Source organism: Mus caroli, chromosome 2 (genome assembly GCF_900094665.2).
Source record: "Mus caroli chromosome 2, CAROLI_EIJ_v1.1, whole genome shotgun sequence".
Taxonomy (NCBI): domain Eukaryota; kingdom Metazoa; phylum Chordata; class Mammalia; order Rodentia; family Muridae; genus Mus; species Mus caroli.
In genome coordinates, this window is record NC_034571.1 from 15,025,127 (window position 1) to 15,034,874 (window position 9,748).

Here is a 9,748-nt window from a genome sequence, read left to right on the forward strand (position 1 = left end):
AAAAAAAAAAAGCTAAGGCGTCCCTGGGTGGGCTCGAACCACCAACCTTTCGGTTAACAGCCGAACGCGCTAACCGATTGCGCCACAGAGACTTTGGCGCTTCTGGCGGCTCCAGGAAAGGCTCTTATGAAGAATAATAAAGGTTCCTTGACACCCCCACCCCCACCCCCTTTTTTTTCTCCTGCCTGACTCTTATTAGAAACAGAAATGTTACTAAAGGTTCTTAATCCTTTCGAGTTCCCCCTCTACTTCTGAAGCATACTGGAAAATTATGCCTCAAGATGGAGGAGAATTACAGGTCACTGCGTGGATTAAAACACTGTGGCTCTCCCCTCCTCCCAACCCCAGCTTGGAAGGTTCTGCTGCAGTAAGATGACAGTTTCTAATTAATTACCTTTTGTAAGGACTTGTAATGGTCAGCTTGCAGGCTGAGTTTTCCTTTTGTTTGTGTTTTTGCGGTTTTCCCGCTGACCTTACGTTACTTACTAAGGCTCTTCGAGGCTGTCTGATTGTATGCGTGCCTTTTGTTTTTTAGATTCAGGTTTTATTAAAACACGTATTCAAACCCTGTTTGCGTTGCGATTTTATTCAGTGCGATTGTCCCAGTAACATTTCGTTACGACGTGTCCCGCGAGGCTTGCGGCCAATTGCTGAATGGGTCCTCGATTCTCTCTGCTGAGACCTCTTCACCTGCATTTAAGCCTCGCCATTGAACACGCTCCTCGCCGGCTTTTTGAAAAAAAGAAATTACAGAACTAAAAAAAAAGATAGGACTTATGATTAACTGGGCACATTTTAGCTCAGAATCACGGCTTGCAAGCATACTCTGTCCCTGGAAATATTCCGCAGGAAAACCTTTCCCTTTTGTGAAAGTTTACTTGGTGCCTTTTCAATACTGTTCAGAATCGTATTTTTGTTCCCACTGTTCCCGCTTCCAAGAAATTATAGTTTCCCCTGAAGAACTTGATATTTCCGGTTTTGTCACAAATTACTCTGGCCTCAAGCCTTCGGGGAGGAAAAAAAACCGGTCGATATCGGATCTTAAAGAAGTTGTGAACGGAGTGCTTGGGTTCAAGCAACATTTCGAGCCCGCCAATTGCGTGATGACAACTTAAATTGGCTTTAGAGCCATTCAACAGCGAAGTAGCCTGAAATGTTAGACAGCTGGGAACTCACGCCCAACTGGACCTCTCAGCTTTCAACGCACTTTTAAATGTGCACATGAAAAAAGAAAAAATCCTGAATTTGAAACAAACTAGGAGCATACTGACGGCATATATAACTGCATGGTGTTGACTTCAAACCTTATTTTAAAATAGCTATTCATCTATGCTAAAGTCGTGAAAATGCTGGCTCTTTCTCTTCAAACTCAAATTGAGGGGTTTTCCTCTGCTATTGTCCTCCGGACTATTTAGTTTGAACAGCTTGCAACCTTGGACTTCATAGCCCCGTCATTAAATATTTACTCTCCTGCTGAGAATATTAACAGGGATCCTGTTCATATCTACATCTTTCTTGCCCATTTCTCTTCCTGGTTCAAACATCACAGCACTAACATTTTCACTTCTAAAATGAGACAGGAGCCATCCAAGAGAAAAACTAATTGGGGGGGGGGGGGATGTCCGTGTTGAGAATTGCTGTGCTTTTGAAAACTGCCTTCCAGCCTCTTGTTAACATTTTAAATAATGGTTAGTTCAGTTTAGTTTTTGTGTGTTGCCACATTTGAAAATACTTTTAAAAGAGAGTGTACACACACACACACACACACACACACACACACACACACATATATATATATATATATATATATAATTTTTTAAAAATACTGAATGAAACCACTACATCTTACCTTAACCTGTTGACATCCCTGCTTTGTAAAATATGCCTACTTAACTAAGATGCTAAAATGACAGCATAAGCTGCCACCTGAATGTTTGTGATCTTAGGCCTTAATATTTACATACAACTTTGAAGGTACAACTAAATCTATTAAATTAATTTTAGAAACATTTTCCCCTTAAATTTTAGGGCAACCTAAGAAAAGCAATTCTCATTGTTGCATTAGCACTCAGATTTTTAAATTACTGAAACTGAACAGGACTGGGCATTTTGTACCTTTCTGTATATTGTACATCACTCAACTACAGATTTATCTTTCCCAGGAACTTGCCTATCAGTGGAGGCTGGCTTGTACAGATTAATGGAACTATATATTTAATTTTCTCCTGGGAGAGAAACAGAAAGAACATCTGTGCAAATGGCCCCATGTGTCTTACCAGACAAGGCAAACCAGACCAAGAGGATTTACAGAGCCCAGGCCACCTTGGAGGTAGCAGGGCGTTCAGGAAAGACTCCAACTTCATTCCAAGACAGGTAGCAGCTCCCAGGATCTCTTCTAACTCCATGTGCATTAGAGGCATTAGCATTTTCAGTTACTGAACTTGGGAAGCAGTACAACTAAGCTGTTTAAAAGGAGCAATTGAGTTGGAGCTGTGTTCTAACAGCAAGTTTAAACACTAATAGGACTCTTGTGCTCTAAGACACCGTTAAAGGAGGATGGTAGCCATAAGACACCGTTAAAGGAGGATGGTAGCCAGACCTCACTCAGAGCAAGAAAGGATGGAGACCTGTGTGAGTCACATTTTATACCTGATTTATGGAGATGCTAAGGAGCTCTGTGACACAAGTCATGTTTTCCACTTGCCAAACCCTTCCTTCCTGTGAAAGCTCACCCTCGGACGGGGTCAGTTGATCAGTTTGGCAGGCAGCTAGCTGCAAATGAGAAAGAGGGGTCTGTAGGTAACTGTTAGGTCCAGAACACCTAAAAGACTCAAGACATTTCAGAAAGGTCTTTGGATATCATTTTTTAAATTCACTTTAAAAATCCTATCACTTGGAACTTTCCATGAAATTATTCAGATGGTTGTCTTCATTTTATTATTAATAAAGGATGATATATGAGAAACGATAAACAAAGGAAAATACAGTAATACACTGGCCAGACTGCTTAGACATTCTCTCTCTTTCTCTTCTCAAATGAGAAAATCTCAAATTATTATTTTTTTTTACCAAATAATAAACAGAAACTCTAATCACCTGTTAGTTCTAGCACTGAAGTGTCACCCCCAGTAGTCTGCATCTTAACTGTATCCAGGGTCACATCTGGAAATGGGATGGGGACCTCTAACTTGCTTCTGCACAAGGGGTCAAGGGATCTCTCCTGGGAGACATTGTGGTCAGCTCGGTAGGCCTGACTGGTTCTCCCCTAACTCCATCTATTCACTGTCATTCAGCAAGGAAGCCATAGCCTCCTCTGCCACCTACAAGAAGAGGCAGCCTCAGACAAAAGTCCTTCATTTATCCATCGACACTGGAAAAGTACCAACCTGCCAGCAGGCTGCCAAGCTCGCTATTTTCCTTTTCTTCTTAATTTTTGTCCTTTTCTTCTGACCTTCCCTCTCCTCTCTTTTTTGACCATGCAACACACACACACACACACACACACACACACGAAAGGAAGGAAGGAAGGAAGGAAGGAAGGAAGGAAGGAAGGAAGGAAGAAAGAAAGAAAGAAAGAAAGAAAGAAAGAAAGNAGGAAGGAAGGAAGGAAGGAAGGAAGGAAGGAAGGAAGGAAGGAAGAAAGAAAGAAAGAAAGAAAGAAAGAAAGAAAGAAAGAAAGAAAGAAAGAGAAAAAGAAAAAGCCCACAAAAACAAAACAAAACAAAAAACCACCTTATTTAGCATGCTGCAAGGGATGGTCACTAACAAGAGAACTGTTCAAGTTTCCTGCCGAACTCTTTAAAGTTAGTCTATTAAGCATTAAACCCATTGTACTGGTACACACCTATGACTCCAACCTTTGGGAGGCAGAGGCAAGAGAGCCAGGCTCCGAGTCACCCTCAGCTACAGTGAGTTCAAGTTCACCCTAAGCTAGAAGAGACCCTGACTCAACACACAAAAACAAAACTAATTACCCTTTTAAAAATTAGAATAGGTAAACTATTTTTTATTTGTTTCTATGAAATCAAGAAAGCAGATGCCAAAGAAAGAAACTTCCGTAAGGATGAGGGTAGGTGTCATGCAGAAACCAGAGGAGAGCATGGTTCCAGCATGGTGCGGGTGGGGAGTAAGCTCTTTGACTCAATCCTTCTGCTTACTCCAGTGCCAGGGAATAAATGTTGTTTTGTCTAGTTCAGAAGTCTTTGGGGAAATACATGTTTTTGCCTAAACTGTTAAACAAATATGTCACTTAAAATTTAAAGATCAATAGTTCTGCTTTAAAAAACAAAGAAAAAATAAAGCTTTGATTTAATTAGAGGGTGTTCTTTCAATGAAACCCCAAATCTGCCAGGTGGATGCCCTTAATCCCAGCACTCAGGAGGCAGAGGCAGGAGGATCACTGTGAGTCTAAGGCCAGCAGTCTAGAGAGTAAGTCTCTGGACAGCCAGGGCTACACAGAGAAACTGTCTCAAAAACAAAACAAAACAAAACAAAACAAAACAAACAAACAAACAAACAAAAACACAAACCAAATCTAAGTCTCAAGTTGTTGAGAAATGCTCTAGGTATATCACCATGCAATCCTGGTGGCCTCTGGCTGGGCACAGAGGATGTCATGGAAGACCAGTGTCCCCAAGACCTACAGATCCAACAAAAATTTCAGGTGTGAAAAATTCAGACGAAAGCTGTGCAGAAAGAAGGCTTCCCTCCTTGAAGACATTTCCTATAAAGTGGGCAGGAAGCCTGAGTCAAAGTCAGTAAGTTATGAAAGCAGCTGTGCCTAGCTGACCACACTGTGTCTATAATGTCTGAAAACAGATGAGCAGCATCATGGGATTTGGAGCAGAGGTACAGTCTACCTTTAAAGGGTACTTGACGTAAAACCTGTAGGTGACAGAGTAGATTTTATAGGACTACAAGATGGTAGGCTGGTGTGACTATTGAATGCCCTCGTGTACTTGTGTGCTATCTCACCAAAAAGGCATCTTTGAAGATGAGGTAACAGGAATAAAACATTTTCCTGTTGCTTATAGTTTGGGGGATTTGGTTGAAATTACATTCTGGGGGCTGGAGGGTATAACACAAGGTTCAGTATATGTTCAGCACTTGTGAGACTAATTCCAATCCCCAGTACACACACACACACACACACACACAAACACACACACACACAGTGTTAGTTTTCTTGGGATTCATTCAAACAGTCATACTCCTAGGATAGAAACCCAGGTTGAAACCCTGGCATTCTCTCAAGCTCCTTTTATTTCTTATCTTGGTTAGTAGGTCACATCCTTACCAATGTGTCTCAACTTTGGCCCAGTCGCCTCCGTGCCTCCGTTCCACTACTGTCCCAGTCACTTTGTACTAGGCCAATAAATTTCATGTATAAATTTCCCTACTAGAGCCTAAACCCTAGTAGATATATAGTAAAAACTGATACACTGTATGAACATATGTGATATGCCGTACCATTGTATGTGAAATACTATACTATTATATGCAATACGCTGTACCATTGCATTGCACATGTGTAATAAGCAAGCCCTAAGTATGCATTAGGACCCCTTTTATTTTCTTTTATGAGTGTTAGGCCTCACTATGCTAGGCAAACACTTTATCATGAGTCACACACCAAAACATGATGCCTGTTTATACACAGGGCTGACGACAGTTTAGAATCTAAAATTTTAATCTACAGTGGCTGAGAATACTGTAATTCCAGCACTTGGGAGGCTGAGGCCAGAGGATTGAGGCAATTCGGGGTTGCATAGCAAAATTTTACCAAAAGAAAAAAAAAACCAACAAAACAAAACAAAAACAATAAAAATATCCTTAACTTAAGCTTCAAATAATTCGTCCAAGGCTCTCAGTAACCATCTGCTCTGCCTACCATGTGATCAGTCTTGGGTTTAAAATGCCTGCCTTTCTCTTCTCCCTTCCCAGTCTTAAGTCCTTCAGTCTGCAGTGGTGGCCCTACTCCTGTGAAAGCTCTTCAGTTTTGCATCTGGGTAACACTTCCTTCCTGTGGCCCTCTGTGTGGCTCTTACTTCCGCAGACTTCACACTATGGTGTGATCTTCTGTGGCCTCACTTCGTCCCTTCCTCTGCGCCTGCGCTTCACTAAGTGTGCTGGGTAATTTCAAGCAGTAATAAAAATAAGACAACTATCTTAAACACTTTTTTTTTTCATGGAAAACCAACACGTTTTCTGAGTTCCTAATATGAAACATACCATAAAAATTAGTGTAAGACATTATCAGGGAGACATAGGCCAGGTATAGTGCAAATACTTAGAATTGTAGGATTTAAGAGGGTCCTAAGTTCACAGCTGGTCTAGTCTGGCTCTAGGCCAGATCTTGTCTCAAAAAACAAAAGTAAAAATCTACTAAGAGTCCAAGTCAGTGCAGGCAAGAGGAATTGGAGGGTAGCGTGATTGCTTCATGGGCCTGACAGCCTGCGTCCTGTCTCTGAACCCACCTAACAATGGAAGAAGAGAAGTAACTCCACAGGTTGTCCTGGGGAGCTCCACACGAGCCATGCACGCTCAGCTCCACACGCATCCTACACACACTCTCACACAAATGATAAATACTTTTCAATTGGCAAGGACTTAACAAAACCCAAAACCCAAAATAAGTTACTTGTACAAAGACTTTTTAAACTTTAAAAATTGTTTAGAGCTTAAGGTCCTACTGTTCCTGGAGTTGGTTTTGACATTGTCAAAGCTAACGTGTCTGATTCATTCACTCAACGCTTTCTACAACACTGGCAGTGACGCTTTGCAAATATTTACTATTTACTCGCTGAGATGTTAAAGGCTGGGGTATAGCTCAGTGAGTGAGTGCTTGCCTAGCATGCCTGGGCCCTAGGTCCCATGTCAAGTGCTATAACAACATCGTGAGGCTTTTCCATTATAACATGCCTGTTTAACAGATGTTTAAAATGTAAGGGTTAAGCAACTCACTGAAGGTCATAAAGCTGGTGGCAGAGCAAGAAGTCAAGGCCAGCCATGCTTCTCTAGGTGGCTCCAGGCTACTAGGCTGCATTGCCATGTGTATATGTGTGCACACATGCACATGTATGGTGTGTGTGTGTGTGTGTGTGTGTGTGTGTGTTGGTGACGAGATCCAGGTCTTTCCCTGCTATAGAAGCACTCCACCTCTGATCCATATCTCCAGACCTCTCTTTAAAACAAAAACAAAACAAAACAAAACAAAAAAACCCCTACAGAATGGTCCTCATGTACTGTTGTCTTAGTTAGGGTTTCCATTGCTATGAAGAGACATCATGACCAAGGTAACTCCTATAAAAGAAAACATTTAACTGGGAATGGCTTACATTCTCAGAAGTTCAGTCCATTATCATCATGGTGGGAAGCATGTCTGCACTCAGGCAGACATGGTGCTGGAGAGGAGCCAGGAGTTCTACATCTTGATCTGCAGGCAGCAAGGAGAGACTATGTCCCACACAGGGTGGAGCTTGAGCATAGGACACCTCAAAATCCACCCCCCACAGTGACACACTTCCTCCAACAAGGCCACACCTCCTAATAGTACCACTCCCCATGGGCCAAGTATTCAAGCACACGAGTCTATGGGGGCCAATCCTATTCAAATCACCACAACGTTACAGACAAACACGCATTAACAATTTGGAACTTTTAAATATATTACATTAATTTACAAAGGTTTGAGTTTAACATGGTTTTGAAGTTAAGAATAGCAGGAAATAGTATGAAGAATTGTACCAGATTTTGCAAGTGATAATACATTACTCTGCTGTCTTCCTCTAACTCTCTTTTACTGTCTCTCAAAATGAGGTATTTTCCTGACACACATGGGATAAATATGAAGAGATACAGTGAAACCCTATTACACACACATGGACAAAAAACTTTGGTCAAAACGAAAAATAAGAGTTGCAAAGACTACAAATTGAATTCAGAGATTCTGTGGCCAACCTGCTGAAAATTTTTGAATTCATTTCCAAGAATCCTTCCATTATGCTTAAATCCTTAGCCCAAGTCTACAGACAGAATTAATAAATTAATGATCCGAAGGGTTTTTCTTGGAGTTGAAGAACAGCTTCCAAGTTACAGTAACATTGCACATTCTTCACTGAATGCCTTGATTCAGAGCTGGTGCTTTTGTTTCTGAGGCTGACAGCTACAGATTGATGCTAAATCTCAGTGAACCTCACCCCTGCACAGCATTCCAGTTCAGCTGTGCCAACATGCCCAGCATAATGAATTGTTTTAAAGAGGGTTTCATATAGCATGCAGAAGAAGAGATTGCCAAAGCCTACATCATTAGCATAAGGTGGGTTGCATAAAAGGGCCCTGCAGGTGGGCATTTAAATTTGGATTTGTGCATGTCATTTACTTTAGATAGGATTGATTTTCTAAGAAGTGTGAAAGAAAATCTATAATCACATGTCTCTTGAATTATCCAGGCTTCACTGGAGAATAAGAATTTCTCATGTGCTGCTTACTGGGCTACTTATGGGCTTGAGTGCTTGCTCTGGAGTGGACATGGAGGTCATGGGCTGATAGACTGATAGACATACAGAGGACAGTCATGGATGTGCTGAGATCATTCAGCAGGGATGGAGCATGCACTTCACTAACAGCACTAGAACAGCTACAAACCCACATGGGAAAGAATGAAGGTGAATTCCCGACTTACACCAAGCACAAATATTAACTCCAACTGCACTAAAGACCAAAGAAGAAACTCTTTTCTTCAGAGTGTGCGTGTGTGTGTGTATGTGTGTGTGTATGTGTGTGTGTTTAATTGGATATTTTCTTTATTTACATTTCAAATGTTCCCCCCTTTCTCGTTGCCCCCCCCCAACTCCCCTATTCCATACTCCCTTCCCCTGCTTCTATGAGGATGTTCCTCTACCCACCCACCTATGTCTACGTCATTACCCTAAGTTACCCTATACTGGGGCATCTATTGAGCTTTCATAGGACCAAGGTCTTCTCCTCCCATTAATGCATGACAAGGCCATCCTCTGCTACACATGTAGCTGGAGCCATGTGTACTCCTTTGTGGATGGCTTAGTCCCTGGGAGCTCTTGGGGGACTGGTTGGTTGATATTGCTGTTCTTCCCATGGGGTTGCAAACCCCTTCAATTCCTTCAGTCCTTTCTCTAACTCCTCTATTGGAGACCCCAAACTCAGTCCAATGTTTGGCTTTGATCTCTGTATTTGTAAGGCAGGGCCTCTCAGGAGACAGCCATATCAGGCTCCTTTAAGCATGCACTTCTTGTCATCCACAATAGTGTCTGTGTTTGGTGACTGTATATGGGATGAATCCCCAGGTGGTACAGTCTCTAGATGGCCTTTTCTTCAGTCTCTGCTCAACACTTTATCTCCATATTTGCTCCTGTGTAAGTATTTTGTTCTCCTTCTAAGAAGGACTGAAGCACCCACACATTGGACTTCCTTTTTCTTGAGCTTCATGTGGTCTGTGAATTGTATGTTGGTTATTTGGAGCTATTGGGCTAATATCCACTTATCAGTGAGTGCACACTATATGTGCTTTTTGTTTGTTTGTTTTTGTTTTGTTTTGTTTTGTTTTACTATTGAGTTACCTCACTCAGGATGATATTTTCTAGTTATATACATTTGCCTAAGATTTTCATGAACTTATCATTTTTAATAGCTGAGTAGTACTCCATTGTGTAAATGTACCACATTTTCTGTATCCATTCCTCTGTTGAGGGACATCTGGGTTCTTTCCAGC

The 9,748-nt window shown here is 41.6% G+C and overlaps 1 non-coding gene across 1 annotated transcript; it reads right to left on the bottom strand.

Annotated features, from left to right (window-relative positions):
* Nucleotides 1-18: 18 nt before the first annotated feature.
* Nucleotides 19-92, bottom strand: Trnan-guu. The gene has a single exon. It is a non-coding gene; the product is annotated as a tRNA-Asn (tRNA).
* Nucleotides 93-9,748: the final 9,656 nt, after the last annotated feature.